This window comes from Beta vulgaris, chromosome 2, assembly GCF_026745355.1.
Source record: "Beta vulgaris subsp. vulgaris cultivar EL10 chromosome 2, EL10.2, whole genome shotgun sequence".
NCBI lineage: Eukaryota > Viridiplantae > Streptophyta > Magnoliopsida > Caryophyllales > Amaranthaceae > Beta > Beta vulgaris.
Window position 1 is genome coordinate 44,969,873 of NC_079203.1, and position 18,692 is coordinate 44,988,564.

The 18,692-nt window shown below is 35.9% G+C and overlaps 1 long non-coding RNA gene across 1 annotated transcript; it reads right to left on the reverse strand.

Annotated features, from left to right (window-relative positions):
• Positions 1-13,321: 13,321 nt before the first annotated feature.
• LOC130590383 (uncharacterized) lies at positions 13,322-13,953 on the reverse strand. The gene is made up of 3 exons (XR_008968184.1): positions 13,915-13,953; positions 13,536-13,834; positions 13,322-13,451 (listed from the first exon to the last, which is right to left on the reverse strand). It is a non-coding gene; the product is annotated as an uncharacterized LOC130590383 (long non-coding RNA).
• Positions 13,954-18,692: the final 4,739 nt, after the last annotated feature.

The following is an 18,692-nucleotide window of genomic DNA, read 5'->3' on the forward strand; positions in this document are numbered from 1 at the left end:
AATACAACAACTTCAATCTAATACTAGTCGGAGCCACTGCCAATGCCGAGGTACTGCACCACCGGGCCAACCACCGCACCACCAGAAACCTCACCAGCACATCAGCCACATCTCCGCCGCATCAGCCACCGCTCAGCCGCATCAACCACCTATAAATACCAAAAAATAAAAAAAAAATCAACCAAAAAAAAGAAATAAAACTAATTAATTTTAAAATCGATTACTGTTACACGGTACATCTATATCAAGCCTTCATACTGCCACAGAGACTAGATCTGATATTTTTCCCAAAAATAACCCAACCCTAAATTGATTAAAAAAAATTATACAGATTGATTCCTAAAAAACGAAAAACGAAAAAAAACGAAAAACTAATTTCCAAAAAAAAGAAAATTCATGCCCTAAAACCAGATCTGGAAACAACATTCATAAAACCAGAAACAACTCAAAATCTCGGAAAAATCAAAAGATGAAAACCGAAAAACCAAAGACAAAAAACCCAAAATCGCAAAATTGAAAAATTGAATAACCAAATCGAAATCTCATAAAACCGAAGACTCAAAAAAATAAAGAAAAATCGAAAAAAAAATAAATTAAAAAAATCTTAGGGAATTCAGATCTAGGAAAAACCGAAAAACCAAGAACAAGAAAACACAAAACGAAATTAAAAAAACAAAGAAAATCGAGAAAAGAAACTACATAATCAACAATCAAAACTAAAAAAAAAACAAATTTATTAGTTAAATCTGAGTAGAAAAACCTGATTTCGTGAGATCTGAAAGAAAGAGAGAGCACCAAAATGTGAGATGAGGCGGTAGAGAGAGAAACGTGAGATGAGAGTGAGAAAGAGAGAGAGAGGCGTGGAAAGAGTGAGGAAGATAGAGGCGTGGAAAGAGTGAGAAAGAGAGAGGCGTGGGTTAGGGTTAATAGTTTGGTCGACTGGAGGTATTTTTTTATTTATGCCTCTTATTTACCGTCCGTCATTCGGACGGTATTTTAACTTAACGGACGCTAATTAGCGTTAGTTTAAAGGAACGGACGCTAAATCTCAGAAAGCGGACGCTAATTTGCGTCTGTCATATATCGGACGCTAATTTTAAATTTTCCGACCGCTTATACCGTCGAACGCTAAATTCATACACTAAAAAGGCGGATTCTTGTTGTGATGGTCATTTAAAAGCACATACAATAAAAACATATAGTCGGTTAATAGAAGAATATGGAGGTAAAAAAAGAACTTAAACTGAGAACACACCATACGTGTATAATCTGGTCAGCATTGCCATTCCACCCCCGTTTTCGTCTACTAAATTATGAGTATATATTTTGACATAGGAAAAATTTAGGTCGTCACTAATCTCCTAAAGTCAAACAAAACCTAACTAAACCACTAACTTAAATAAGTGGCAAACAAGGGTCATTCTTTCACAAGCACTAAAGAGCATCGAAACGTGTTAATAAATCAACAAGTTAGGCCGAAAATGAGTCGGAAGGTGTCAACTACCAACTAAAATCTATTAAACTAAACTAACTACCAAATAACAAATAAATAGGATTAGGGAAATGGATCCAACACCAACCAAATCATGATTTAAGCAATTACAAGGGTGAAACATGAAGGAAAGAAAACAAAGCAACTAATTGACGTTATTGAATCTTAATTAGCTTTAATCCCTCTCTCAAAGATGCATAAAACTACCTAGGTCGCATAAATAACCCTCTCATGGTCTCAAACATGTAGCTAAGGTATAAGTACATTGTCAATCCACAAAACCCTCACTCAAATCTCACTCTCATGAGTAATTAAGCAAGATAATAGCATAAATATCAACCTTAATCTCCTCTCTCAATTAAGGTATCAATAAAACAAACATCCAAGTGGCCAACAGAATGCAAGCAAATAGTAATCATGCTATTAATAAATTGATAAGCCCAATCAAACTCGCTAATTTCATATTCCAACACCCAAATCAGTCATTGTTGGATTTTCACCCAAACCCTAACCAACAAACTACTCCATAAATACAAAAATAGGCACTTTAGAGAAATTACCAACTAAAAACATGATACTAAACATTAATTAACATTAAACTAAACAAAATAAACCACAAATAATTAAACTAAGCATGAACAATTAATTTAATGAAAACAATTAATATAAGAAATAAAAGAGAGAGAGTAAGAAATTCTCATTGACAGATGAAGAAAGATTTCAGATCCTTTTGTCACTAGATGATTATCTAAAATCCTACATTTTTCATTGATTTTATCACTTTTTCTCTCTAGGTTTTGAGGCTTTCTCGCACTTAAAATCCTAATCTAAGACTAATGGGGATTAATCCTCCCTCAACTAGGGTCTCCTCCCACAAATTAGGTAAATGTCCTATATATAGGTCCAACTATTATATTATTAAAGAGTCGCGAAAAAAACAAAGCTGCCTGGAAAATTTAAAAGGAGCGCGGGCGCTCCCAAGGAAACTGGTATTGGCATAAAGTCGGAGTGACCAGGGAGCGGGAGCTCCAAATAACAAGGAGTGGGCGCTCCTTTGAAAAATGGAGCGGGAGCTCCTAGGAAAACTAGGCAAACAAATCAACTTTAAATGACCATAACTTTCTCGTTTTTAATCCAAATCAAGCATGTGACCTACCGTTGGAAATATAACAAGGCAAATATTAATATCCTATTTGAATTACTGCAAAATGATGTGTGGTCTAGAAGATATGATTGTTAAAAAAGACCATGATGTGAAATTTAATTGCTTCTTCAACTCCCGTTTGCCTTCGCTCCTTCATTATTCATGCTCTACTCCTCATTTGTGCATTCCTTTGGCTTTTATAGCTGAAATTAAAAGTAGATTTTAATTGGACCTACAAAGAACCAAGAAAATAATGTAAAAAGCAACTCGAAAAGTAAGACAAAGACGCATATCTAAAAAGAATTAGTAAAACAAAAAAAAGGTGCAAGTTAAGTAAAACAAACATATAAAAGGGGTAAAATAGGAAAAAAAAAAAGTTAAAATATAGGAATAAATAAGGAGTTTAGAGTGATATAAATATCACTCATCATAGGTGCAAATAAAAACACTTTAACTGAGAAAAAAACGTACGTATATCATATTATTTTTTAAGGGATTGAACATCATATTGTTGGTTGTACAATCTTAGCATTGCCACCCACCCCCGTTTTCGCCTACTAAATCATGAGTTCATATGGACAATTAGACGACAAACTCATCCACTTAAGTTTTGCTTTAGTTGATTTTACACAAAGCCTTGATTAAGCACATAGAAAAATTAATTTACCCATGCATTCACCACAAGGTTAAACCAAGTGGAAAAAAGAGTTGATGCATAATTTCCTCTTACACTAGGTGCATGGTTGACAAGGACAAAAGTCATGAACAATAGTTATTTCCACATAATGACGAGCAATAACCAAAGAACTGAAATGAAGGGATGAAGTTAATTCCTTTCAGAAAAAAGAAATGAAGGGATGAAGTGCAAACTGCAAAGCACCAATTGGTTTATAGAGATGAGGTAACATTCTACCCATTGAGGGTAAAATTAAATGGTTTATTACCATGCCACAATAGTCAATATGATATTATCTTTGCCGTACCAATTACTAAATAAAAAAAACAATTCTGAAACGGTGAAAGAATAAGATTTACTAATTAAAAATAGAAAATTTTCTCCTTTCAATCATTTAAGCGCAATAATTTGACTTTTACACTATTTAATTATATACCTTGATTCAATTTTTTTTTTTACATTAAAGTAAATGTTTATGTACAAAGTATAATTTTTTTTTTATCAAGAAAGAAAGTTAGGAGATGTCAACACAAGAGATACCCCCTAAAACATCTCGAAGGATGGTTACAGGATACAACATACAAACGTCAAGATAAACGAGAAGAAGAAAATGGAGCACAAAGGAACACTTAAGGATGCTCCGCCGCGGCTAACACCTTCACCCCATGCCCAATTGAGTGAAACCCGTCATGGGGGCGAGACAAACACCATAAAAAATAAAATAGCTCCAAAACCTTCTCAAATGGACCACCATACCGTGAATCTACACGAACAACAGCCTTCATATGAAGAAGTGGAGCATCCCTCGACCCGAATCGAACCGAAATGGGGAAAAACACAACACAACATCTCCAAAAGAAAGCAAGCCTCGACTTGGATCTCCAGCAAGAGCAATCGAAACACCACCTAAGCTGCAAACACTGATTGCCAACCACGGAGACAAAAGCTGACCTGTCGCAAATGAAACACCGGCGACGAGAACACTCACGAACCACCGCAAACGAACTGAACCCGCACCACGAGCAACCATTCTCGAATTGACTGATTTTAGAAATGGCGAAAGCTAATCAAAAGGCTAGAAAAACAAGAGTACGACTAAGGACAAGAGAAACTGGGCTAGTAGACAAAGCTATGCCATAACAATGACTAGATCTACGAGGAATAGAAAAAGCATGAGGCTAGGGTTTCAATTTCTAAATAAATTGATTTGAGGGCTGGGGTTTTTAGGGTTTTCTTTTGGGGAAGCTAAGGGGGTTCTCTAGAGAGATGACAGAACCCACAGATATTAGTAATGTATAAGTATTAACAAGTATAAATGTTGTTTGATTCGTCTCAATATATATTCTTAATATAACAATTAACTTTTATATCACCTAAAAAGTAGTAACCTTATTTTGTTTGTAATAAAGGATAAGATTGTGCTTGGAGAACATAAACGTTTAACCATTATGATCCAATGGCAACTGAAGGAATCGACGACCTCCCATTGCCTTTGATCAGAAATCTACTACAAAAATAAGTGAAATTATTGTTTACTAGTGAATAAGTGTACAGTGAATGAATGGGTGGGGTGACAGCATATACTTTTTCATAATTCTTTCGTAAAATTCTTTGCGTCCTCTCCCAATCATGCACTGTAAAGTGGGCAAGTCAAAAATTGCAAACACATGTTCCTCTTTTGAACTCTTAACAAGAATAGTTTTATTATGCAAATATGAAAAGGACACAAACGGCTGAACTTTCATGATGAAGTGTTTGTGTGGGTCACTTCTAGCCACCCTTTTGTTTCTTTTTTTTTTTTTCTATCTACCCTTTTGTTTGAATCATATAATATTTATTATCTATCCTTTGATGTTAGTTCTTCCAAATGCCTTTTATTTTTGGTGGTTTCCCGCTTCCAAATCTTCTCACCGTCTTTATGAATATGATTACTTTGTTAATATTAACGACTTGTTTTGGTTTTTGATTGAACGACTACAAGAGGAAGGTGGATTGTGTCATATTTGTGTTGATCATGAGCTGATGAGCAGGCTTGTATTCACCATATATAGAGAATAGATGTTATAAACTTATAACATACTTTGTTTTGTCATAATCAAAGGGGCACCTTACAATCATGAGATAGATGGTGTAGATATTCAATTCAACAAGCATGTATAGCATCCTAATAATAAGATTCCTTTCAGCATCAATATTTTAGAAGATCTATTTCTTTTATTTTCCATCCAAAATTAACTAAACATGTTTTGAATGATGAACTGACAAAATAATTACATTTCAACCTCAAAGGAGAGAAGTTAATTTTTTTTACCAATTATAAGCATTAGGCTACGCAATCCCTATCTTACGAAGTAGCCTCAGCCAAAATGAAATTAAATCAACAACCCCAGATTCAAATTCACCCTGCCAGGGTGTGAGATAAGTTGGCAAGTCATCAACTTACCCACACTTGAATCTCAAGGGAAAGCAAATACGGAAGCAAAATAATTGGCAACAGGGTTGGAACTTGTTTTGTATGGTATTGGTATATTTTGAATCTTAACTATCTCGTTATATGTTGATTTTTATTTTGGATAGTAGTTTAAGAAAATCCTCAATCTTCACTAATAAAAAGAAGTTGTTTTGAACGTCTATTTGTTAATACTACACATGCTGCAAAGTAAAGTTGAAGAGAGGAAACTTCATGGGGCTAAGGCTAGTCGCAACGGCCTGGCTATCTCACATCTTTTTTTTTTTTTTGTAGATTATAGTCTTCTTTTTGCTCGTGCTAGCCGACAGGAATGCTTAGTTGCAGTTGATATTCTCAACCAGTATGATGCAGCATCTGGACAGAAAATTAATTATGATAAGTCGAAAGTTTTCTTTAGCACAGGAGTCGATCAGGAGCAACGGGAAGATTTGATGAATATTTTGAAGATGATACAGGTAGACAGACATGAGAAGTATCTTGGCCTTCTGACAGGTGAAAGTTGTATCACCTAATCAAAAATAATCTAAGGTCCACTAACTAGTAGTCAGGGAAGTCAGGATCGAACCCACAGTGAGAAAGTTATATTATTATATTTGAACTCTAATATTATACTAACAAAATCAGATTGAAGATGGTTGTGTTACTAAACTAAGCAAATAACAAAATTAAACACGAAGGTATAAATCAATTAAAAAGTACTAAGATTATGGATCATTATGCATACAATTCGGGAAATCAGGGACGAATTAATAACAACCACCTAATAAATCAATTTATCTAGGGCACGTGTAATTTCTCTCGAACATTACCTCCCTCAAAGATCACCAAGCCACTCTCGCATGGTCAAGGGTCACTTTGCCTAATAATTGAAAGCCTATACGGTATCTTTCCTCTCGAAGTAGATGCAGTATTGCGATATTAGAAATATAAATCAGACCTAACTTATAAATCTAGCATGAACGATTCAACCACAAGAAATAATTGAAATACAAGGCAACTAGACTAATCTATCAATCCCTCATTGCATACATAGATCCCCACAATCCTAGAAATAGAACTACTCACTCATAATTATAGAAACAATAACAAAATCAATTTAAAAAGTCCTACTTTGAAACATGGCAAATAACTAAAAAAGTAATATAATCAACAATAGAGAAATTAATAAATAAAGATTACCATATTGAAGAATTGTATTGAACTTGTGAATAATCCAAAGCTTTGATCTTGAATTCCAAGTAAAAAGCAAAAAAACTAGGGTTCTTAAATCACTCTGTAGAGAAAACTATGAATACTAATGTCAAAATCAAGATGAATAAAAGAAATTCTCCTTTTGCTATTTATATAAGCCCTAAAACAAATAGGAAAATGTCTTAAAAAGTAGCCCGGAATTCAATAAAAAGCGTGTGTTGGGTCATCGCCCGATCGGGCCAAGTATGCCCGATGCAATCGAGCTTCAAAGTACTAAAAGCAGCATGAAAAACACAGGAGCCCGATGCAATCGGGCCAACCCGTCCGATGCCATCGGGACGCCTATTACTCCAACAAAGTGTGCATCAGCAGCTCCGTGGGCGTCCGACTCCATCGGGTCAAACCGCCCAATCGGGAGTCAACAGCGATCTACGACAACACGTGAGTGCCCGATCGGGCCCGCAACAAAGATGCTAGTGTCTCTTGGGCTTCCGATTGGATCGGGCTTAGCCTCTTTTCCTCGTTTCTTGGCTCCAAGTGCCAAACTTTCAGCTCTTATTTTGCTCAAGGGTCCCGAAAAGTGTCCTCGGGACTCGGCATCAAACCTCTCCAATCCAGTGTAGCGGTCATATAACAGATAGAAAGTAGGGAATAGTTCCCTAAAACGTGCAATTCGACACAAAACAGCACACCACATCTAGATGGAGAAAGTTGGTGCAAAATGGCTCCTAAGAGCACCATAAGCATCCCTTTTAGCATATAAGTAGGGGGGAAAACTTTATTTAAAATCATAACATCACATTCCGACAATCATTGGAAGATCGAAGAAATCCGAACAGAAAAAATTAATTATGATAAGTTGGAAGTTTCTTTTAGCACAGGAGTCGGTCAGGAGCAACGGGAAGATTTGATGAATATTTTGAAGATGCGATAGGTAGACAAACATGAGAAGTATCTTGGCATTCCGCCAATCATTGGAAGATCGAAGAAGATAGTTTTTGAAGCTCTTATTGATAGAATCTGGAAGAAATTGCAAGGATAAAATTAAAAGAAAAGTTCCTTTCTCGAGCCGGGAAGGAAATTCTCTTAAAGTCAGTTATCCAAGCTACTCCAACTCATCTCATGGGGGTCTATAAATTGCCAGTTTCGGTCATCCAAAGAATTCACTCTTTTATGGTGAGATTTTGGTTGGGACAAAAAGGTGACAAGCAAGATTCATTGGAAGAGTTGAGAAAGTTTGTGCACACCAAGATGCTTAGGAAGGATTTCGAGACTTAGCGGTGTTCGATGAGGCTTTCCTTTGGAGAAAAATAAGGCGCCTTCTAAGGGTCTCGAATTCCTTACTACGACGTGTCATGAAGGCCAAATAGTACCCTAACCACGATTTCCTCGATTCCTATCTTGGTTATGCTTGTCGTTATATGTGGAAGAGTATTTGGGGCTCGAAAGCACTGATCAAAGAAGGGGTGATCGATTTGGCGAGTTGGTGATGGAAAGAAAATTGATATATGGAGTGATCTGTGGTTGGTGAAGGATGAGGGGCGATTTTTTTCTAGTGACGTAGTAGATGGTCTTAGTTCACAGGTGGCTAACTTATTGACACGAGGAGAGGAGAATGGCGTGCTGAAATTATTGAAAACAGCTTCAATGCACTAGTGGAAAAAACCTTATATGTCACTTATTATCAGATGCAATTTTTGTAAAACTGCATCCGAAAATCAACTAAAATATGGGAGGGACATTTGGCCAAAAAAATATGATGCGGCCCTCAGAAAACCAGATCAGATTAAAAAACCGATGCGGTTTTTTTTGAAATCTGATGCGGTTTGGTCGACCACATCAATTTTGTGTGATTTTTTCAATTTGGCCCAGCACAATAAAGGCCCAGCTCGCTGATTTTAAGGCTCCTCTCAACGCGTTTCTCTGAGTAATTCTCTCTAACCTATAACCCTAACTCCCTCTCATCTCTCTCTCTCTCCTTTAACCCTCCTTCCTCCTCCCTCCTCCCTCCTTCCTCATCCCTTAGAGCTTTTATCCTTCGACGATAATTTCTATCAAGAGTCTCGGAGCTTCTCGCCGTCGTCGTTCTTCCATCTCGGAGCTATCAAGCGTCATCGTCTCGGAGCTTCGACGGACTGCACCTCTCATCTTCACGAACTCGCCGTCGTTCTTACATCTCTCGTCTTCACCAGTCGTTCGTCCGTCTCTCGTTTTCACCAGTCGTTCGTCCATCTCTCGTTTTCACCAGTCGTTCGACCATCTCTCGTCTGCACCTCTCGTCTTCACGAACTCGCCGGAGCTTTCATCCTTTGATAGATTCCAGATCTAGTTAGAGTTTTTTGTTTTATAATTTTCGTTTTTTTTTTATTTTTTTTTTATATTTTTTGTTCATTTTCTGTAATTTATGTTTTTGTTAGATTTAGTTCGTTTTTTCTCAATTTTCTTTCATTTTCTGTAATTTATGTTTTTAGTTATATTAAGTTCGTTTTTTAAAATTTTCTTTCATTTTTTTTCAATTTCCATTCATTTTTTTCAATTTTCGTTCATGTTCTGTAATTTATATTTTTTAGTTAGATCTATTTTGGTTTTTACTGTCTTTTTCAATTTTTGTTCATTTTACTGTCATTTTTTTCGTTTTTTTGTAATTTTTGTTTGTTTTCATTGTTGAATTGGAATTGTGTATGCATTTTTAGAAGTATATATATATATATATATATATATATTGTTATGGTATAGATATGTATAAAAGATTTTTTTATACACAAATATGTTTTTCATTATATATATATATATATTGTTATTGTTTGCTGGGTATGAAAGTGAGCGTGAGAGATGAGTGTTGTGATATGAAAAAGGTTGCAGACTTGCAGGTGGCAGGTCTGCAAATTTATTTTGGCAAAATTTTTGGCAATCTGATGCGGTTTTACTTTAAAATCGCATCAGTAAATGTGATGCGGTTTTACCTTAAAATCGCATCAGTAAATAATTTACTGATCCGATTTTGGACCGGATCAGTAGATAAATGGATCTGATGTGAGTCCATTTGATGCGGACCAAAACCGCATCCGTAAGGCCGATTTTGACCTCATCAAATGGACTTTTTTCTACTAGTGATGAGATCGATACTAGAAGCATTCTTTCTTTACCATAAACAACAGTGGGCTAAGTGATGAAATTACTTGGGCCTTTTCCAAAGATGGATGTTATTCTGTCAAAACATCATACTTCTTAGGACAATGTTGCAATCTTTATCACTTCCACCAAGCATGGGTCGAGCTATGGAAGTCGGAAACAAGTCCCAATGTCTGACAATTTTTCTGGAGGGTATGCACTAATACCCCGCCAGTGCGCGAGTTTCTTCAGTGTCGTCATTTAATCACTGCTGCCCAGTGCCCTTGGTGTGATTCGGAAACATAATCATTGGCCACGCTTTGTTCGATTGTGTGCGGGTTAAAGATCTTTAGGAGGGGTTGGAGTGTACGAAAATGGCTCATTGGTCAGATATGGAGTCGATGCAGGACTTACTTTAGAGCTAGCCGGAAATCACTAGATCCCAAGTTGGTTCAATGGGGAATATTTCTTGCTTGGTGTATTTGGAGAAAGCGCAACTTGATGGTTTTTGAAAACAAAATCACCCCAAACCATATCCTAATTGAAAGAGTGAAAAGGTGGGTTGATGAGCAAGGAAAATATGTGAATCGCATCTATACTCCCATGGCCAATTCTCTTGTTGCTGCTTCGTGTTCTTGGTCCCCTCGCCTCCTGGAATCATCAAAATTAATGACGATGCATCAGTGAAGGATAAGGGCTGGATTGGGATGGGCATCGTTGCAAGATATCATGAAGGGCGTGTGATCTTTGCTGCCACTAGAAGAGTCAAAGCATATTGGCCACTTGAAGTTGCGAAAGCCAAAGCCCTCGCCATGGCCTTATGCTTGGGGCACACATACAACATAGCTGATGCTGTGTTTGAGTCGGATTGCAATTCCTTGATTAACAAGTTAATAAAGGGTAATATGTAAACGTCTGATCTTTAAGTGCTATATACGCCGCTATATCATGGAACCATGTAAAACGGAAAGGCAACTTTGTCGCTCACCATCTTGCAAAACTTGTTCCTTTTGGCATTGAGCAGATATGAGAAAATCATTATCCCCATAACATTAATTGCTCCTTATGTACTCATGGACAACCTTGTCTCATCTAGTCATCTTTATACAAGTCTTCCCTTTTTCTCTCAAAAAAAAATACTACACAAAGAGAGATCGAAGGCAAGATGATGGGTCGTCCAGAGTAAGTGAAATTAACAAAATGTCTCTCTCTCTACTATATACTCGTTTTTCTTAAATATATGTGATTTAAGTACAAAACTTAGTAAGTTAAACTTATTACAAGGCATCTTTGATATATAATTTTTTTTTTGGGGGGGGGGACATATATGACAAACGAGTCCAATTCAAATGAATAATGTTTCATACAAAAGTCAATAAATATTAACTAATATAGAAATTAGTATTGGTCCCTAAATTTTAGAAGACACTATACAGTTAGTTATGTCGCACATGTTCAGCTCAGTGTCACCCCTGGTATAATATAACTAGTTATTAGGCTATATATATACAGTTGCACAATTTTAGATATCTAAGAATAACCCTAATATATCTCATGTTCAAGTCATTAACCTAGCTGATATTTGCATATATGATTTTCGAAACCTTAGCAATTTACTACTAACGAAAACATCAAAACACTGTATTTTTTTTTTTTTCTTTGAAGCCAATGGAACCACCACTACTACAATAAAGCCTAAAGAGACCCCCTAAAATCCCATTTAGAGACCACATGAGAGGTGGTCTTCAGCTCACTGGTCTCTCAGGGTAAATAACCACTTATTGTGGGTGGTTTCTTAATTTGATAAAAGAGACCACTTCCTTAAAATAAGTGGTTATTTAGAAATTTAAATAGGGAAAAAAAAGAAAGGATAAGACGCCACATTTTACAGATAGGTGGTCTTTTTTATCTTACAAAGAAATCATTTTTAATATGTAGGTGTCTTTTTAGTCATTCCTTAAAATACCACCTGAAAGAAAAAGGTGGTCTCTTTAACCTTTTTTTTTTTTAAAAAAAAAAACGATAATAAAAATATTTTAATCTCTATTATAAGCGTGCGCTTCTCCAATCTACTCCACTTGCTCCTAATTTACATATATATAGAACATTCACTTGTATTGAAATAATTCAAATGACTTTAAAATTTGAATACTTTTTCATTCATTTAATATCATTCACTACAATTAAAATCACATATAATGTTTAAAAGATTCCAAAAATTCAACTAAGTTATAAAAAAATAATAGAACACCTAGGCCTGTCATTTCTTCCAATTCATGTGCACAAAAATAGAAGCACCTCCCTAATCCTGCTCAAAAAGAAAATATACACATCCTAATTAAAATGGTCATTATCTTCCAATTCTTCTTCATCCACTTGTTTATACTCATCCACATATTTGATCCACAAGTCTCTGAGCTCATCAATCTTATTTTGAGAAAATTCAGTTGTAAATCCGCCAAAGTACTGCAAAATATAAAATATTAAAAAAAAAAACATACAAGCTAAATATGCTATAACAAAACAATTTATCGACACATAACAAATACATTCATAAATATAATATTAGTGTTCTTAAGAATGATACCTTATCAGGAATTGCTTGTCGCCTTTTCTCTACAGTCTCGAGCATATATCGGCACACATAATATCCACAGTCATGAGATTCTTGGTGTTGACGAGGACACTAATTCATAGATTTTTTAGTGAAGGAGAATACCAAAAGCAGTAAACAATTAGTACATTGATATTTTCCACTTGATTGACATAGTATAAACACAAGTTGCCATAAAAAAAGAATGACATAGTATACCTCAGGTTTTTTCCACTTGATTGTTGGATTCTTTTTTATTTTCTTAATGTCCATTCGAAATGTGTGGCTGAATCTTATGATTCCGCTAACAAAAATGACAAGGAATAGTTAGGTAATTACTTTGATATTATGATTCAAATATATGTAAATCATTTTGGGTACTTTACTACATACTCATTGATGGTCTTTGAGCAAATTCACGAATATCATTTTCTGCTCCAGCGGGATCAAGCCAAAATACCACTCCATTCCATGGACTGATGACCGCTAACATCCAATGTCGACTGTACGTACCACAATTTTGGTAAAAGCATAGCCACTTATTAATATATTTATCAAAAATGATTGCGTAGCCTAGAAACTAAGTACTTACTTGTCATGATAAGGTGCAAAGAAAGTTGATTAACATTCTTCCCTTCGTTTTGGCCAAAGATACGAGCTAGATAGTCGGTTCGCTCTTCTTCACTTATTCGTGTCAAAGGAGATATATAATTTGGATCGCAAAATCCATACATCCCAGATACACTATCTTCTTGACATTTTTCGCTCAAGTATCTTGCACATTAATTTGCAAATATATTTCAAATACTATACTGTGATAAAATTTGGAAAGAAAAACTAAAATACAATTTTACTTACTTCATGAAAATTGACAAGTGAGTCACTCCAATCGCTCTTTGGAAGCACCAATCAAGCATGTCTTCATAATCAATGATAGTTGTCTGCTCATGACCGTACACGGTTGTTGGTATTGTAACAGATATGCTATCACCACTTGATTTCATTTTCATTGCTTGAGTCTTGAATTTTCGTAAATAACTAGTTGTCAACTTGGCAAGATCCTTATTAGTGATAATGTAGTTTCGAGTGTTTGATGCTTGTGATGATGGCGTTTGCGGGGATGGAGTGGTATATGATTTTGTCGCTTGTTTATCGGCCTTAAAGAAAATAAGAGAAGATATCGTCAAAGTTGATAATAAATACGGGTGCATGAAATTTGAACTTATGTGGAGTGGACCTCCACTTATAATACAAGTAACAAACTGCCTCACTGACAACATTAATAGAAATACAAGCAGTAACACTAAATTTAGAAATTGAGTAGTTACCTAGTGTAATTGGGAGAGATCTTGTTCTTCTGAAATCAATATATTATAAGCTACTGCTGTTAAGAGTGGGTCAATCGCCCTTCACAGTTACAATTTGGGCCAAAATTATGGAAGTTATTCATAATATAGCCAATCCCGACACTTGGATATGTGTCCCTGTTCAAATTGAGCATTTGAGTCTGAGCAACACAGATATTATGTGCTGCTTCATTTTTTTTTCCTTGGTCTTGTCTTCAGGCTGCTTTTGCCTGTGGCTACAGTTTCTCTTAGATTTCTGCACCGAATCTGACGTTTTTTTTCTTTTGTTTTTGTGCATTGAAAAGTTATTATATACTTCAAATCATACAAGATGATAAGAGTTCAGAGTGCTATGTTTTCCGGAAGTGGGGTCGAGTTGGCAATGACAAAATTGGAGGTAACAAAATTGAGGAGATGTCAAAATCAGATGCTATTCAAGAATTCAAACGTCTATTTCTGGAGAAAACTGGGAATCCTTGGGAAGCTTGGGTCCACAAACAGAATTTCCAGAAGCATCCTGGCCGATTTTTTCCATTGGACATTGTACTACTATTATGCCTTCCCTCTTAATAATTTTCTTAAAACTATAGTTTTCCTCTGCAACAATTTCTTATAGTGTCTTTTTGCTTGTCTTGTCTCAGGATTATGGGGTGAGTAAGCAGGCCCCAGAGAAAAATATAGACGATAAGAATAGCACACTAGCCCCTGCCTTAAAAGATTTGATTAAGATGCTCTTCAATGTCGAAACTTACAGGTTTGTTTTGAGATCCTAAAGAGTTGTGTATCTGTGGCATTTCCTCCCTTCAGGATTCATCAGTATGTACTTCAAGCTCTTTCCAGGTCTCCAGTAATGGAGACGGTAAAAAGTGTAGCCAAATCGCAAAAGAGTCAGTTGAGTTTGAAGCGAAGGACAAAAGATGAAGGGATAAAAGAAGAGGTAGTTAACATGGAGAAACTTCAGCAAATAAAGCAGGAGGAAGTCTGTGCATGGACCATGAAAAGATTGGTTAATGTCATAAGGAGAACAAAGCTGTCTACTATTTTCGACAATCTTGAATTTGGTGAAGATGCTGAAATGGGTGAGCAAAACAACGAGATCAAGGATATATGGGAAGCGAAAGGTGCTGCTGTTAAGATCTTCAACAATGTTGCAAAACCTGGTTCTGAGTAAAATTATCCAACTGCCACCTATTCTCTGTCTCTTTGAGTATATCTTATGGGACTCTCTATACTTGAACAAATTCGTTTATCTGACACGAAGTCTATTAGTTGGACAAAAGATAAAAATAAAAACTAAAAACACGTTAAGACTTAGTCTCAAGGTGATCTATGAAAAGGTTCTACTACACAGAGTATAATCTAGAACAGAATGTGCAAAATGTTATAGAAACAATGAAACATGCATTTAGCAGATGACGGTTTCTATACATATTTATACTGGATGATTGATTGCTTATGGAAAACATTAGATGAACTCAGTATGTTAGAGATATAGAATTACTGAGAGAGATAGAAGAGAAAAATAAAACAATCAAAACAGTAATAGAATCTTGTTTATCTATTTGTTTGGGATAGTATTTACCTGTGCTTTTGGAAAAATCAAGTGAACTGGCCACGGAACAAAACTATGCTTAGCCTGACAAACGTAAGTGAATTCATCCGTAGGACATGGCAAAGGTGCAGACGCCACTAAGTCATGAAGAACCTTGACTCGACGAAGATCATTTGTCAAACGAACATTATGTACGCGTATAACTTCTGATGGATCTGTTTCCTGAACCTCTCCATTTGCCACAATTTGGATTTCTTTGTTTATTTCAACTGCCAAAGCGCATTCACTCCAACCCTAATCAAATACTTTCGAAGTGTTACGAGTGGAACTTATAAGATCAGCATAACAATTCAAAATAAAGCAACAATGAATGCATCTAGTACATACCTTGGGGAAAATACCATTATTAACGTTGGGCTCATGGTCTTTGTGAGGCACAATATCAAAATTTTTCTCGCGCAGTTGATCATGGTGAGGATGGGATTGCTCGGGCCAAGCAACATGGTATGGCTTAATCACCTCATGAAGTGGCTCTGAATGAACATTTAAATGGACATCCCCCTTGTCTAGGCCACTAAAATTAGAAGACTTAGTACCACGAAACTCATGGCCATCAAAACCACCATTTTGGCCACTATGTTGACTTGAATTGCCACATGAACCACCAAGCCCTCCATTAAAACCACTCAACACGGCACCACTAGACCCTTCGCCACCATTTCCACAAAGTAGGCGAGTGAAGCTATGAAAGGGGGCATTTCCAAGCCCTTCAAATTGGGCACCAGTACCTAACCCTTGGCCATTAGAACCACCAAATTGGCCACCATCTAACCCCTGACTAATAGAGCCACCAAAGTGGCCACCAGATGACATCATATAAGACATCATAAGATTTTGGTTGTTTCTCATGTTTTCCATCTCTATTGTCATACGAACCATTTGTGCTTGCAATTGGTTGGGAGGCGTTGGTTTGTTGAACCCGAAATAATCCTTGTTAGTGATTCCCGAGCCAACACCCCTAACACGACCACCTTGTTCAGGTTTTTCTATAACTTTTGCTAGTATATCATCCCGACCATTAGCCATGACTTCGTCTCTTTGTGATTTAGCATCCAATGCTTTCTAACAGCAAACAAAGAAACAACACAAGTAACAATAAATAACAGATTTTTGGGTTGCAAAATAAACATCATCTCTCTCTGTAGTCTCTCTACTCTATTTCTGTTGTTAGAAGATTTTCAGTAAGCTTACTCTAAGTTTTATTTAAGCTTAATGAAATTTCACAAAGGACAGCAATATATGACATGGTTTATGGACTTTATTTTATTTTCATTTCATAGAAAAGGACTGCTAATTTAAACTTTAAAGCAAAATATTACAGAACGGAAACCACTACTTCAGTTCTATCTAATTTAGTTCACAAAAACAAAGGTTTGCTTACTGCATTAGGAACACAAAGCCTCTGTCCTTCAGGATCACCCATAACTACACTTGTTGCAACTGCTTGATTAACATTTCTCTTACTTATTTATAGTGAACTTACAGCATTTTCAGTCTTGGACCGAATTTGCAAATCCTGCCCGAACTGCAGGCATAATGTTATGCAAGCATTATGATCAATTGTAATAATCATTTAGTGATCAAAGCATTAGGAACTTACACCCCAATAGCATGTTGCAGCCATGAACTTCAATTCAACAATCGATAATACTCAGAACCTACAAGCTAATAAATTCACAGCTAATAAATTCACAAATAATAAATTCACAGATAATAAATTGATCAAAATAGATGTGTTAAGCGTCGCTTTTATTATTATCAATATTAAAAAATGTTAACAGCTCTCCAAAAACTTATAAACATTTGATGTCGAAAGTACAAGGATGCGCTCATCTCAAACCTACAGTGAGGTAATACACCTTTAGGAACTTTTCATGCAAATATCATACATAATATATACCACAGTTCTACACTCTTGGCACCCTTACAGTGATCTTCTTCAAACTACAAATATTAAGGAGCCTAAAAGAATTGGTCATTTAAGTACGAGGATTGAAAGAGCCTTTAACTTTTCTGGATACTGCAGATGACGCCACTACTACTAGTCAATTGATGATTCTGCTCCATAATACCACAATAACTCATATTATCTAATAAATCTGATCTATGTCTTATTATATTTCAATCTTCAACACTAATGTCTGTTGGAGTGTTTTCCAGCCTGATAGGTTATCTTTGCTTGCTCACACGAAAATGACAGAAAGCTAAAGTGAATAGCAAAGGCAACAAAATCAAAGCCTCCAACACACATTAATAATAATAACTTGCTCTCAATACCCTCAAACACATAATCGAGCATATATGGGAGTTGACAAAAGAATGATGAAGGTGAATTCTTGAATAATATGGTGATGGAAGTAGTTATAAACAGCAAAGAGGAGTGCCAAAACTGGAGTGTAAAAGTCTGAAAACCTATTTCTTAGATAGGGACAAATCCATTAAAAATCATCTCATAACAAAGAGGATAACAACATGGAAAATTGTGGTCTAGAGCATCAATCTTACAATTAGTCAATTATGATTGTCTTTCTCAGGAATATGACTGCATCCGAAACCTGCTGGTTTTACCACAATTTTTGAATCGCAATGCCAGACCAGCTGCACGCACATCATTTATCCAAACCACTTTGACTGTCTTACTGACAAAGATTAGAAAACAGAAATTGCTAATAAACAACTGAAACAAGGGAGATTCTATCACTAACAGTCTGCAGCTACCATGCTACTGGACACTCCATTTCTGCAGAGAAGAAAGTAGAAAATGCTAAGGAGTCTAATTATTTATCTCCCAAAAGCTCTGAAAAACTGTATTTGATGTTCAAAACATTCTCTCATAACAATTTTAGAACTGAAAACTTGAACTACTACTTAGACTGACGGAAATCATGTTGAAAAGTCCAAAATTAATTCAGATCAGTCAATAAACATTGGATCCATTTGATAGAAAACGAGCCATCATAAAGATGCTCCAGAAGCAAACAACCACAGTCCACATGTACCAAAGACTAAAGAACTAGGCAGCAAATAAAGGGACAAGAACGTGTGCAAGCCAGCAAA